Genomic DNA, 15101 nt, shown 5'->3' on the forward strand with positions numbered 1-15101 from the left:
TCACTACAAAAGAATTTCGCGCACTACTATAATGCTTACTCGGATTTTTATATATACACTTTTTACTCCTTATATAATCCACCTTTGATAGAACTTTGTCAAAAATCAGAAATCTTGATTAAAAGATTGATTCTTGGTCGATTTCTTGCACAAATTCTAACCGAAACTCCTTTGCTTGCACACCAAGGCTACTTATAACAAACTCTTTCCAAATATGATTATAGGTTGTTATAACACAAATCCTTGCACTCCAAGTATTCTAAAAACCCCTAACAACCTCTAAAAACCACGAAATTCACCTTGAACAACAAGCAAGATTAAATCGCAACAAAAAAGATAATCTGGAAATTATGTTCTTCAATTATGCAGCGACTTTAACCCTAATATATGCAGAGATTTTTATGTAGGAACCCAGAAAATACACATCCAATATGTGAAGGATAATGCTAACTAAGTTGCAGCAAGAGATTTCTCACAAAATCGTAACAAAAATCACCAAAACACCCAACATATCTCACGCAAAATAGCAACAAGTTTTCAATAACAAGATGTGAATTTTACCCAACTTTCCCAAGGATAAAGACGTGATTTTTAACACCCTAACCCTAGTATGGATGATGAACAAACTAAGCAAAACACAACCCAAGCAACAAGAAGAAATACCTTTGAATTCTTGCAGCAATTTTAATGGAGTTGTGAGTTTCAACGTAGCTTCTTCTTCTCACGGATCAGTTCAGAAACCCCGAAAGTTTTAGGCTGTGTAGAACTCGTTACTTATCCAAACACCACGAACTTTTATGACGTGGTAGATGGACGTTTTTGGAATCCAACGCAAAAATAATCACTTAAAAATTCCTAGCCAATCGCTACCAGTTTAATTTATACCGAAATTGTGCTCTGATACCAATTGATGCATATTTTGACGGTTTTAATTTGATGGAAGAATTTGAGTGATTTTAATGGTGGAAATTCGAAAGATAGTCTTAGAATGCAACGACTTCTAAGTTTGATCTTAGGAGCAACGATCCCAAAATCCTAGTTAACAACTAGTTTGAACCTTAACAAAGTTCTCTTCAAGCAAAAGCTCAATAAACTCAACTTTTTGTTATAAAATATCCTCCCCAAAATAATTGGCATACAACTAGTATATATAGGAAAAAGAAATCTATCCTACTTGCTCCGCAAGCAAACTAGATAAAATTCCTAATAATTAATTAATGAACCAAGATAGCCCACTAACTAATTAACACAAATTTCGAAGCCCGAGGCCCCATAACTATTACTAAGAAAATAATAAAAACATTATTAAAAACTCACTTGTAAAACCCCTACTTTAAGAGTAAGGTAAAACCAAGAGAGAACCTAAATAAAGCAATAAAGATAGTTATAAGAAAGGGGACTCGATTCACATCAACTAATTAACGGACTCTTAACCATTAGGAGTCCACAAATTCAAGTACAACAGAAACAGATAAAACATTGCAATTAAAAGATCTACAATGGTATTAGTTAGTAGTCTTTCCCAAGACCCCGGGGGTGGTTCAACCCATCAAAACCTAACCCAGAACTCATGTAGAAGCTATTTGGTTCAGCCTCTTTATCCGAGCTACAAGGATCATTGTTGAGTTCAACAAATCGTGAGACTCGGACTGAAGGAGGAGATGAAGCCTACAATTGGAAATTATGTTACTGGTAACTATAACTATATATCTCAACATCAAGCACATTATTAGACGAAATGAATTTAAAAAATCTACCTGGAATGTAGCATCCACAACCATCCCTTCTAAAACATTCAGCCTGTAGGAAAAATCGGGAATTACCAAACTTGGATTCCAAAACATCATAACTCCTCCTAGGCTTCCTTCGTGACCGAAATGCTCGACTTCATATTCACCTGGGAGATTACGCGCATCACAACTCCTGGAATGGTGAGTACCAAAACGAGCTTCCAATATTATTAGTAAGAGGGGATTAAACTTATGATGTAGAGCAATGAAGTGATTGGCAAAGGATGGCTTTGTGCATCCTCGGGCATTCCAACATCGAATATACCATAGCCACGGCTAGACAGCCGATGCTCTCCTTTGTAACTAACTCGATGGTAGCGCTTTTTAATTGGTAGAGAGTGGTTGACCTTTGGCTTCAATGTGCAACCCTCAATTTGGACCCTCATGTGGGTATTGGTAGTATCAAGCATCATGACGTGGACTATATCCGTGAGAGATCTTACAAATTGTGGCGCCGTAAAATAGGGAAGCTATAAACTTCAACGGAATCGATGTTCAAAGTTGGCTTCAAATCAATTAATTCTGCCAACTCGGTTGGTATTTTGTTAGCCGAATAAGACAAATAAAGCTCGTGTATAATCCAAAACAAGAACACACAAGCTCCTTCATTGTAGCATCCTACCAAGTCTTCTAAAAGAGAAAAATGTCCCAGAACAGGGTACCGTCTTCGAGTAGCATGTAATCAGTTGGGCAGCACTTTGATTGTAGGAGATGTGCTTTGATGTTGCTCACAAGTTCATAAATCTCATTCAACATCTGGTAGTTGGTCCTAAAATAATGCACTAAGTTGATGTTGATTTCATTGTTCTCCCTTTGTATTTTTTGAAAGTATATCAATGGTTTTTGTGAGTGGCTAACAATCTGGTGGGCTGAGATAGGAAATTCACAATATTTCAACACGGTGTGAGTTTGGTTTCCAGTAAACATGGGCACGGGCCGTGCCCGTGTCGCCGCGGGCCGTGCCTGGCCGTACTGGCTCCGCGGCGAGCCGTGCCGTGCCGTGCCTGAAATTGGCACACCCCAGCCCACGGCACGGCACGGCCCACGTGCCTTGCGGGCCGTGCCGTGCCGGGCCACGGGCCAAACCGTGCCACCCTTTTTTTTTAATAAATGAAAAAAAAAACAAATTAAACGATATATATTTTTTTTAGTACAACTTAATATATGTGATTAATTTATGTTTATGTTAATGTTAATATATTTTGTTTTCAATTTTTGAACAACTTTATTTTAATTTAGGTTATATAAATTATTTATCTAATTAATAATTATGTTTAAGTTTATTTAAACAAATAAAAACAATTTTATTAATTTAGCAAAAAAACAACAATGCATATAATAAAAAAAATACGAGTGCGATAATCCGAAAATACAAAAAATTGAAGAATAACTTATTTTATTATATGACGGACCGTGCCTGGCTCGTGCCGTGCCTGGCCGTGCCACGTGCCGTGCTGGCGGGTCGTGCCAGCGTGCCGGCCCACGTGCCGGCCATCGTGCCGCCCGCCGTGCCACGTGCCGTGCCCGTGCCAAAATCCAGAAAATTGTTCACGGCACGGCCCACGGCCCACAGGTGGGCCGCCGTGCCGTGCCGGAGTCGTGCCGGCACGGCCCGTGCCCATGTTTAGTTTCCAGCCATTGTTTACAGATTTTGTTTGAGTTTGGGGGTAGGTAATGTTTGGGTTTGGTTGTTGGGGATGTTGAGGATGAGGATTTTCAAAAGGGGAGGGTAAATTCAAATTTGAAATTTACGACTTACCAACTTACTACAATAACTAACTTGCTTTTTGCTATTCTTTACGAATTTACAAACCGTAGGGTGCAGAGGTAGGCCAATGACCTGTCTTGTCAATGATAGCAAAATTCCATGACAATGGGATTATTTTGTACCACTCATGCAGGGAATATGATCAAAATGGGATAATTTATTTCCATCAAATGCTTAATTGCTTTGTAACTACTAAATGGTATTACTAGCATTAATCACCAATGTTACTTGTGAAATTCATCCACAACATTAGACGTACTTTTATTTAGGTCATATGTACCATGTTTATATTTTCCCCTTGTTATGGTCAGACCTCAAATCTTCAATGGTACACTATACAACAGTCAAGTTACCACTCCTCAAGTAATGAACCCCTAGTGGGTGAAAAATGTGCCATTACATTGTTGACTCTTAATTAGAATTATTTGATTGTAATGGGAAAAAATTATGTTTACATTGAATGGAAAATCCCAAAATGCGAAAATAATAATACGGGGAAAGAATAAGTCAATAAACAATGTTATTCATTTTCGATACGTAGATAGTGATACGTTCGCATATAAGAAGACTAAAAACATACAACCACGAACAACTCCCACAGTATCACTTATATAAGGATACAAAGATCGTGAAACAAAATTTCACAATTATGTAAGGATAGGTACAATAATGTTTTAAGATAGGTACAATATTCAAATGGATGCATAACAAAACAAAATTAAGCACACGACTAGCTTCTATTTGATACAAACATACATGCATCAAAATAAAAATGAACTAGGGTATGTAGGTGGTACCCTAACCTAACACAGTGGAACCCTTTGTATTTGCAAACTATCCCATTACATACACTATAAAGTTTAATTCAAAAACTAAAGTACCATTTCATTCGTAATAGTACAATTTCATAAGGGATAATCTAACAATCTCCCTATGATAATATACCACTACATACACAAAGGGGTTTCTACAACTATAATTTGTACCACTAAAACTAAAGATAGTACAATCACACAATCAGAGACAAATGAAAAAGGGAGGTTCATTATTTATGTGCTTGCATTATTTATGTATTTATATGCCAAATTCAAACTACATGACAATGTAATATGGATGATTAATTGGTTATGGTTTATCGATGTTACGTATATGACGTGTACAATTATAGTGAAGAAGTGTTATGAATGTACCTCATACAAACTAATCCAGCACAATCACTTTTACATATGAGGTGTTATGAATCATTGAATCTAGCCTACCATGACTACAATAATAATTATTAATGTATACTATGTCCCATTTCGCAGTCATAATCTTTTCAAATTGTTAAAAAAACCCATTAATGAAGGTTAAATATCATCCCATTTATGGCTTGGTTGTATCCTCCACATTATCTTCAGAAGTGGTACCCTAAACATAATAAGTGGTACCCTTCAAGAAAATTATCATACCACTGGAGTTTGCCATGAGAGCGGTACTATAAGTCTTATGTACTGTTAGTCAAAGTCTTATGTACTCAAACAATAACATCGAATTTCATTCAAGTAATAAAATATACCACTAGAGTTCATAATGGGACCTATTACGGTGGTCAAATGTACGACTACAGTACACGATAGTACATATACAGTACTAATTGTTATTCATATATGATTAAAATGTACCATTTCTTTGACAGTGGTACATATATTGGTGTATAAGTTGCCAATGCAACTTTCCTATTTTGACATTCATTTGTAGTAGTTGTCTTACATTCGCATGAACACACAAAAGCACAACCAATGTTTTCAAAATAATAATTTTCAAACATAGCGACGTAAATCTCATAAATGAGTCCTCATGAATTACCTCTAATTACGGTTTGAAATAAGACAACGTGCCACTACTAATATGGCTACAAATACATGTCTCAAATGTTACCAAAAAACCCACTGGTACTGAGAGTCAACTTGGACATGCTTAATTGAGATGGATCCTAATGTACCAGGAGTCAAGCCAAGGAGAGAAGCAAACACTCCACCAGAGAGTCCTCCCCATACTGAAGTAAAGTATCCTAAGGAACCATCCAAATCCCTCAGTTCTATTCCACCAACAAATCGAATATATTCATTCGTTCCTAATGATATGTTGGTTGGGGCCTCGGCAGCTTGCTTCCTTAAAGCATTTTTTGCCTTAATAGCAACCTTTTCTTTTCCTTTCTTTTCGATACACGACAGATATCTAAAATTTATAGTAGGACGATAAGCCTTTTTCTTCGGTAAGGGTGGATCTTTAAACCCCCCCCCCCCCCCAGGGCTGATCCTTCATAACTATCGTGTAATCCACTAACTAAAGTGGTGTTTTTATGCACTCCGGATGCCACTGTGATTGGTGTGTTTGCTTCCTCAGGCCCCTTGTTATGTGCCACAGAAGAAGGTGTACAGACGACACAGTGTAGAGCTTCATCCTGACCAGGATTTCCATTCTCATTCTCATTCTCTGCCGCAAGCTGCCTTTTTGCAACCATTGCTAGTACTTCATCCACTCTCGGGTCCATGAGCTACAACAACTCTGTCACAACCTGCACTCCCTCCTTACAAGCGGAAGCCTTAGAGCAAATCGGTTTGTAAATCCCCATAAGATTGTGATAATGCCTCACTTCATCAGTTTTCAATTGATCATGGTAAGCAACTTTTACTTGTGTGTATTTCAGTTGTATGTCCTTCCTCCAACAATGAAGTATATATTTCTTAAACAACGGTTACACCACTAAGGTCATACACGAGAATTATATGGCAACAAATGATTCCACGACACTCAAAGTGTTTACAGTCACATGTAGCTTCAAACGTAGTTCTATTATATCTAACTCGGTAGCATCTACAAATCTTTGTCACAGAGTTCTTCTTTGCATATTTAGGCTTGATCCAAACACGGTCTTTAATAGCAAACTCAATTACATCTGAATTAATTTCATATTGATCTAGACAACGCACATACAAAATCTTCTTGCACTCTCCCTAACTTCTTTAAATTTAGCATTTGTATAGCACTTTTGGAACTCCTCCTCTACTAAGAAGTTAGTCACTAAATGCCTCGCATAACGTAGTGTGTTCAAGTTTACAATTCTTTCAACCTCAACCTTATTTTCACAGCATCGCAGTACCGAATCACGAATTCAGACAACGTTGTATTCTTGTCGACATACCCTTTGAAGAAATGATTAAAACTCTCGGACCATTGTGTCATTTTCATCCCGGCCCAAAATAAATGTTTCAAATACGCGGGAATCCACAAATGTCTTTCCTTATACAGCCCTATTTGACAAAAACAACATTTATTAGTTTCCATTTGAAATACAGAACTTTAAAACAAATAGCTCTAACAGAAACAAACACATATTCTGCTACCTGCTCCTACTAAGTTCAGTAATACAAAAAAAATACCACTAGGTGTCAATAAATGCGACTGACAGACAAAGTGGTACAAATATTTCCATTTCCTACTGCACAGCAGACCAACCAACTACTTAATTCAATAGCTATCATGGACATACAACTATTGACAGCAGCTATGCTTTATTAGCAACAATTAATCAGATCATCAACTCCACACTCCAAAAATGTATGTACAAATCATAAGTTCAGTGAGAGAACCTAAATTTTAAAGCATCGGGTAGAATAAACTAACCTTCAAGCCAAGTGTTGTCTTTAGTTTGTAATGATCAAACTGCATCACACCACCGATCTTCAAATTCACCAGGGTCTAAACTACCATAAATGATGCTCTCAAAGTCATCCTTTACATCTTCGTAGTTCTCATGCTTAACGTACCTCCCAAACTTCTGAAGGATGTGCCATATACACCACCTATGGCAAGTTTCAGTCATAGTTAATGCAAAGCTTTCCTATTTACCAGATCTTGATCCGTTATAATCGATTTAGGAGCTTTACCGCCCATGCAATGTAGCCATGTCCTCATCACCCACTCGTACGTGTCCGCAGTCTCTCGAGAGATCAATGCACACCCAAACAATATGCTCTGTCCGTGATGGTTCACACTAATAAATACAGCAAAGGGAAGTGAAATTTGTTTGTCAAGTACATACGATCAAAACAAACAACATCGCCAAACTCCTCATACGTAGCTCTACTCCTCGCATGAACCCATACAACATCTTGTAATGAACCATCCTTCCCAAACCTACAAAGATGGAAAAAATTTTGATTATTCGCACTCATTTTGTTGAAGTACTCTATCATCCCATTTGCATCACCCTCAGTAAGCTCCGGCCTCTTTTGCTCAACCTCAACCACTGCATGCTGCGGTCCATTCCGCTCCCTAGCAAAACAATTGTACATTTGGGAAACCTTTACCCTTGACTTCTTCGCCATAACCATCTATTTCACCAAGTGATTATTTTTAACAACCAAATCATGCTTTCGGTACATGGAAACATCCTTGAACTTTCCTGGTGAAACTATGTGACCCTCGTGCTCCAACTTTACCCTACGAACAACCCAATCCCTTCTGCATTAACACTAGCATACAACTCCACAGGACATCCACACTTTTTGGCCTTCCGTTGTGTAACTGTCTCCTCATCCTGCAACAACCCTTCCTTTAGTGGATCAACTTTACGCTTCCTAGAAGGTCTTCCATAACAATCACACGTCCACTTAGCATTCCTTCGCTGCTTACAACATTTTCCACTACCCAATTCCTTCTTCACCTTCACCTACCCAGAAGCAGCCCAAACCCATTTCGCCTAGCATGGCTCTAAAAATAAGTATCTAGCTCATCCCAACTACCAAATATCATGCCTAAAATTAAGGGTGGTATTTCCTCTTCCATACCAAATACAGTGTGCACCATTTCTCTGCCCTTCTTTGGTGTTATGAATGAAGACCTCCTGCCTCAGCCCCGTCAACTTCAACATCATTTTCAACTTCCACTTCCTCAAAATCTGACCCCTGTTTTTCTCCCTCATCTCCTACTCCCTCTTCCTCCTCCTCCTCATCCCCTTCTGTACATCCATCCCAACTCTCTAACCCCTCTTCATAAACATATCCATCATCCTCAATGGCTTCTCCAAATTGCTCACCAACACCCACCTATAACACATATACATCCACAACTCATTGACAGGCTAAAGTCGTATAATCCCATCAAAAGTAATTCCTAAATCAACTAACTAAAATAGATAGGGAAGTAGGGTCGAATCCACAGGGAAACAATGTTCTTTTATTCCTAATAAATTATTATAATCTAAATTATCAAGAAACAAGGAAGAATTGTGAGAATTATACTACAACAATAATTAAACTAAGGGAATAAGCAATAATAAAAAGATCTAGGGTCATAGGTTCACCAATAATTAATACTCCGGGATGAAGGACATAACAATCAATTATCAATGCATAAAATAATCAAATTATAAAGGGCTTTCGCTACTTATTATAATCACATAATTAATCTATCGGTATCAAATCGCATCTCTCGAATCTTGACTTAACCATTTATAAATTAACCAGCCTATTGAAACCAAGCCTAAACATCAATTCTCATCTCTCGAATCTCGGATCAATATTGCATAACTCATACAATTAAACCTGCGCAAATCTAATTGCATAACATTATAACAATCAATAGGAAATTAACCCAAAAACACTAACAATCAACAATAATAAATCATCCCTTCATATTAATCATGGATCCCCAAAAACCCTAAAATTAAACTACTCGTGCATAATTAAAACTAAACTAATTAAAGTAATTAAATTAAACATAGCAATAATAATAATAATAATGTAAACAAGAATTACGTATGAATACTCAACTAACATAATAAAAGCAAAGCATAATTAAAAAGTTAATATGAGATTAAGAAAATAATGATAACAAAATTTAAAAGAAACAATAATATAATCAAATTAAAAGAAGTCAAGTAACACTTGCATGAAAACGAAATTGACGAACGAACAAACACTATGAAAATTCTTAACTAAACAAAGTTACGGAAATCTTAAACTAAGAGTAAAGAAAATTAGAAAAGTAAATAAGCTAACCTCCCCTAATTACGTACTGCTACTCCTATTTATACCAAAAACCCACCGACTTAACTATAAGCGAAGCCCACTAACAGACCTATATTTCACATCAAGGAAGCGCTCCCGACCGGGCCACGATCAGCTTGATCGGGCCCGGTGTTTTTACTAGCCCAGCATCATCCTCTTGGGATTGGGCTTTTTATTTGAGCCCAAATCTTTAACTTGCTTGATCCGTGGTACTAGCTTTTTTTCATTACTTGGACTTCTTCACAAATCAAGACCTTAATCAGTTCGACCTTCAGCTTTAAATACTCGGTCATAAAATACAATCCGACTCTAATATCTTCGTAGTGGTTTAATAAGATCGGGAATTATCATAATTCTGCAAATTCCTACAAAATAATACAAACTCTACAAAAATAGTAAAAAACGTATATTAGTAATAAAAATAGCTCCGCAGAGCTCAAATAAACACATATATGATCCTGGGACTGGGAATAAAAATATATATATAATAGACTCATCATTCATTCCAGTGGATCATTATAAACACAAACAACAAAATAACAACACAATATAACCAACAAACACATCATAAAATGTATTATGCCTATTTTCAATTACTACATAGACCATTAATCCAATATATGAACACAAACGCCATCACTAATTACACCCCATAATGACCATCAATTGTCAAACTACATTAACCGAGCATCAATTAAAAACAACAACAGCGACTGTAAAGATAGAAATACCAACTTACCCCAAATCCATTACCCACATAATAATCAAAATTCAACCATTATACACAATAATTACTCAATTAAAAACTACCATTTTACCCAACATCATTACTCAATTACAAATACTCATCATGTACTAATACTTACAACAATGTGTGCTATGGAGTCACTAAACCCTAACCTCTTACCCAACCTTTAATTTTTAATATCTGTATTGCTTTAGTTCATTACCAACCGCCAAAGACAGAAACCAAAATGCAATAAATTACACAACTTACTATCTTAGAGTCGAATCGCAGCTCCCTTGCGCAACCCTGCCCGTCTTCTCCATCTTCCCCAATTGCTTCCGCTAGATCGACCCCCAAAATGTCTGCTAGCCAATTACTCATTCTACTAGTCTACTTCTTCAGCAATTTACTAGTCTACTTCTTCAGCAATTTATTGCAATTACGAGTTTACAATTGACGAAAAAATGGGTTTGCTGAGCTACATTATTCGTCACCATTGAAGAGGAGAGCTTCTTCAAGAATTTTTTTAAGACATTACTGAAAAATTACTTTAGATGGAGGACTGAGAATTATTTTCGTTTCCCGCTACTATTTTTCAATCCCCGTTATGCTACACTGTACCGTTACACACCTGCTAGCTAAATGGCCCACATGCATGTTACAAAGTTCCAACTAATTGCAAAATTGCCATCTTATAGCTTTCGAAATCAATAGCTACTATGCGCCGAGACTTAACCTATGTATCATATCAGGGTGGTTAACGTGCACTATAGCTAGTCATGTCTGGAGAGCTCTTTTGTTTTGTCTTTATATCACAACTTTAGTTGTTTCCGTCAAAATGATGGAAAATATGCTTTTAAAAAAAATTAAGAGTATAAATATTCACACCCTATTTTTAAGAGATAAAAAGAAGAGATCGACAATTAACATTAATGAGGGCAAATAATACGTAATTAAACATTTTGATAGAGTATAATAGTCCAAATCTATACTATATATTAAAAGACGTTCCTTTTAAAGAAAAGGTGTCACATCGCCATGTGACATGACACTCTTCAAAGTATATGCGGCATTGTACAATTCCACATTACTATCCAAAGTGTATACACAACGTAAGCTTGCCACTTTATAATTTAAAAAAATATTTTTAGGTGTATAAATATCCTAGAGGTGATCAAAATTCAGGTCGGACCGGACCTTTACACAATTCCTCGTGCCCAAAACCGTAAAAAAGTAGTGGGCTTGTCTGGCCAAAGCGAGTTTTCGGGCTGGGTTCGGGCTTTTTAACTAAAAATGTGTTTTTAAGCTTGCCCAAACCCGCCCTATTTTCGGGTCGGATCAGGCCGGGCCAATGTTAATCACCTCTAAAATATCCACACGCTATTTTTAAGAGATAAAAAGAAGGGAAATTTAACATCATTGAGGGCCAATAATACGTAATTAAACATTTTGTTAGAATATAATTGTCCAAATCTATACTAAAATTATGCTTTGAACTAGATTCGAACCTGTAACTATCTCAACCAACTTTATTAATATTAAAATTTTCACATAACATTACATAATTAGAAGTTATATAATTTATTATTCACAAGATCTGAAAACAAATATATATGAGGTAAAAAAAAAATGTAACAACTCAAGCAAAGCTTGGACCAAACACTAGCTATACAAACAGTCGAACTTAATTACCAAATTAAAAAAATACATTAAAACAGTTGAACTTAATTACCAAATTAAAGAAGTACAAACTAACAAGTTGGGGCATTGACTGGGCCACACACTAGTTTTGTTTTAAAAAGGTAGAGATTGTTATCCCTACCTTATAAAAAGTACAAGCTTACTCTTATGAATAGTGCTATACCAATTTTACCCTTTAAAATGTATATTTACATTTATACCCTCATTAATATACACAAGTTTTGTAAATGTATAGTGTTTGGATAATTATACCATCTAATTAAATGTTTATTTATTTATTTGCCTTTATTAATGATAATTACCACTTTATTTTAACTCATAAGAATAACATGTGAACATTTATACCCCTAAATATATTTCTTTATATATTTCTCTCATTATTATTTTTATTTCTTATAAAAAAGTACAAGCTTACTCTTATGAATAGTGTTATCCATCAAAATTTGTATTTACATATATACCCTCATTAATATATACAAGTTTTATAAATGAATAGTGTTTAATTTGGACAATTTATACCATCTAAAATGTTTATTTATTTATTGCCTTTATTAATGATAATTAGGGGTGAGCAAACCGGGTACCCGGTCAAATTTTTAGGAACCGGACCCGGAATTGGTTCGTACCAGGTCCTAAAATTTGGAATTGGAATTGGAACTACTTCAACCGGGTCCTAAACTTTAGGAATTGGAATTGGAACCGCCGGGTACCAGGTCCGGTTCCGGGTACCCACTTATGTACATAATTATTAAATTTTAATACAAATTTAATACTAATTTTGTTCCATTTTCATTTTTAGCGTTTAATACTTATATTTATATATGCATGATTGCATGAAGCTATTTTATTTAGGTTAGATATTAATAATATGTTTTTTTATTATTTTTTATTTTTTATTTTTTATTTTTATTTTACTAAGTAGATACATTTAACATATTTTTTTTAAGAAAAAAGTATATTTAGTTTAATATATATTGGGTAACCGGGTACCCAATCGGTTCCGGGTCCAAAAAGTTGGGAATTGGAATCGGTTGCAACCAGTTCCTAAATTTATTACCCGGAATTGGAACCACCGGGTCCAATTCTAGATCCGGACCCGCGGTTCCTAACCGGTTCTAGTTTCAATTTCAGGTACCCGGAATTTTTGCTCACCCCTAATGATAATTACCACTTTATTTTAACTCTTAAAAATAATGTGTGGACAATAGCCCTAAAAAAAATATCACTCACGCCTAGTGGGACTCGAACCCACAATCGCTTGATTAGAAGTCAAGCGCCTTATCCATTAGGCCATGAAAAAATATCACTCACGCCCAGTGGGACTCGAACCCACAATCGCTTGATTAGAAGTCAAGCGCCTTATCCATTAGGCCATGAAAAAATATCACTCACGCCCAGTGGGACTCGAACCCACAATCGCTTGATTAGAAGTCAAGCGCCTTATCCATTAGGCCATGGGCGCTCTGCTTGTATTCATTACTGGCTTTTTAACATTATAAATAAGCCAAACCAAAACATTGAATTTTGGCAATATCTTTTTCAAAAATTTTTTCATCCACTTTGATTTCTTATTAGAGTTATTACTAACTACAAGTATCATTTCTAATTATAATCTCAGTAGTAATTTTCAAAATTAATTGTAACGACAATTTCAAAATGAGACAAGACCTGAATATAAATTTGGACAAAATGCCCTATGACACTTGCATTGTTAGCTCCTTTTCTATTTGGTATCCAATTTCAAATCTTTTAATATTTCCTCCATTTCAGTAAATTTTACTCCCTTCGTTCCCAATTGTTTTTATCATTTCCAATATTTGGGTCGAACTTTGGAAATTTTGACCGTGAATTCTCATTATTCTAAAAGAAATTATAAATTCATGTGAGATCCTATTGAATTCGTCACATTGTATATTTTATTATTATCAAGTTTTTATAATTTTTACTCTATGAAAATGAAAATATTGATGATTTAAAACATATCTTTGAGACCGTCAAAAGTCAAATGCAAAAACATTTGCGGATAGAAAATATAATTTAGTAAAAAAAAACAAATATGGAGTACAAAGTATAACCAATATTGTTTTGACATCTGTTCCTATTTGTTTCTATTTTGATTGTGATTTTTTTTTTCATTAATTATTTTTAAAAAATCAATCACAGAAATTAAGTTTTGCATCAACAATTGTCAGTTAATATAGTGTACTTACTGTAAAACAAAGGTAATTTAACTTCATTACCTACAACAAAACTACAAAAGTGCCAAGTGATCATAAAAAATTTGCAGTCACAACCCCTAGGGACATTATACACTTTGTTTTCGTCTATATTGCCCACCCGGGGGAATAATGTTGGCTTCAAGGTTCACGAATTCAACATCAGACAGTCGCAGAAGCACAAACATAGACAAAATATTGATCTGTGCCATTTACCAAAAAATGGGAGTCATGGCATATCCATGACTATGGGTCACATTGTTCAGATAACTTTATGATATAACATTATGCATATCGACTAGAATCAAAATTCGTAAACTGGCTTCGCAAAGATTATCCTATCCCATTAACGAGTTCCAGCACCCCTGTGAAAGACACTTTTAACAAAGGCAGTATCAGGCTTAATCCTCCAACTCGATGATCTTGACCACGGATGCATCACCAAGTTTCTGGCAAATGACAACTCGGTCATGCGATTTGACGATTCCCAAAGCCTTTCCGTGATCTAGTGCAACCTTCAAGATGGTTTCATTTGTCGCACTTGTAGACTCAGCCTGCGTAATAAGAATTGAAATGATACCCAATCATGAAAAAATATTTATTTCCACTACTGAATTTGTGGTGCAATATTCACTCAGTAACTCAGTCACTTCAACATCAATTTTACTTGGCAACAAATAGGAGCCATAAAATTAAAGCAAACTTTCTACATCTGATACATCTAAAATCTAATACAGTACACATTCTAACAAACACAACATGGGAAAGTGGCCTAGAGTGAATGGAAGTCTAATAAGATTAACAGCAATAGAAATTAAAAATTGTAAGTAAAAGGAAAACATT

The 15101-nt window shown here is 35.6% G+C and overlaps 1 non-coding gene across 1 annotated transcript; it reads right to left on the reverse strand.

Moving 5' to 3' along the window:
* Window positions 1–13431: 13431 nt before the first annotated feature.
* Window positions 13432–13504, reverse strand: TRNAR-UCU (transfer RNA arginine (anticodon UCU)). Its single transcript has one exon. It is a non-coding gene; the product is annotated as a tRNA-Arg (tRNA).
* Window positions 13505–15101: the final 1597 nt, after the last annotated feature.

Source organism: Chenopodium album, chromosome 12, assembly GCF_948465745.1.
Source record: "Chenopodium album chromosome 12, dcCheAlbu1.1, whole genome shotgun sequence".
NCBI lineage: Eukaryota > Viridiplantae > Streptophyta > Magnoliopsida > Caryophyllales > Amaranthaceae > Chenopodium > Chenopodium album.